This window comes from Hibiscus syriacus, unplaced genomic scaffold (genome assembly GCF_006381635.1).
Source record: "Hibiscus syriacus cultivar Baekdansim isolate YM2019G1 unplaced genomic scaffold, ASM638163v2 tig00002535_pilon, whole genome shotgun sequence".
In the NCBI taxonomy this organism is placed as follows: Eukaryota; Viridiplantae; Streptophyta; class Magnoliopsida; order Malvales; family Malvaceae; genus Hibiscus; species Hibiscus syriacus.
The window spans coordinates 74,920-75,786 of record NW_024061934.1 but is presented as its reverse complement, the minus strand read 5'-3'; positions in this window follow the sequence as shown (position 1 = coordinate 75,786).

Here is an 867-nt window from a genome sequence, read left to right as displayed (position 1 = left end):
CAGTGCCAAAATGGTTATTCATCAGCATATGAATTTCATGAATTACACACTTAGTGTCGAAATAGTTATTCATCAACATATGATGAATTCTGTGAATTGCACACTTAGTGCCTGTTTGGTAATAACCACACGTATTAAGTAATCATACATCTATAACTAGTAGAACATATAGTTTAGACAATTAAATGCACTCACCTGGATTGCCTCGCTATTGTATACAAACACGAAGCTGATTACTCAGGTACTTACATATGCCTTTCGTTTTGCTTCACTTGGGAACTTGATTTCGATCTACTCAGCATCCATTAAAGACATATAAAATATCAATTTTTAGTATATTCCTAAAAATTACACTTAAATAGTACTCAAGAGTACATATTATTAAAATTTTCTATAACAATATCAGCCTATCTTAATGTTTATGGCTCCATAGTATCGATACCCCTACCATGGTATCGATACTACTATACTATGGTATCGATACTCTATTATGGTATCGATACCATTTTTGTATTCTGTTAACAATGGTATCGATACCTTCCTCATAGTATCGATACCTCCCTTTTGGTGTCGATACTGCATACATCAATATCGATATTGATCAGCTGATTTCTTAAATTTTAAACCTATAATACGGTACTATTCTATCAGTACCGATACCCTAACCCAGATTTTCCATTTTTCTGCTTCCTACCTAAATTTGGTTAAATTTCCTTAGTTTACACCCAAAAATGATATTAAACTCTTCTTTACTTATCCCTACTAACTTTCCTTCATTTACCTTCTTTAAACATCTATATCTCTTAAGAACATTTCAATCTAAGAATCATACCACTTTTCTAACTTGTTTTTACACCCATCCAATGC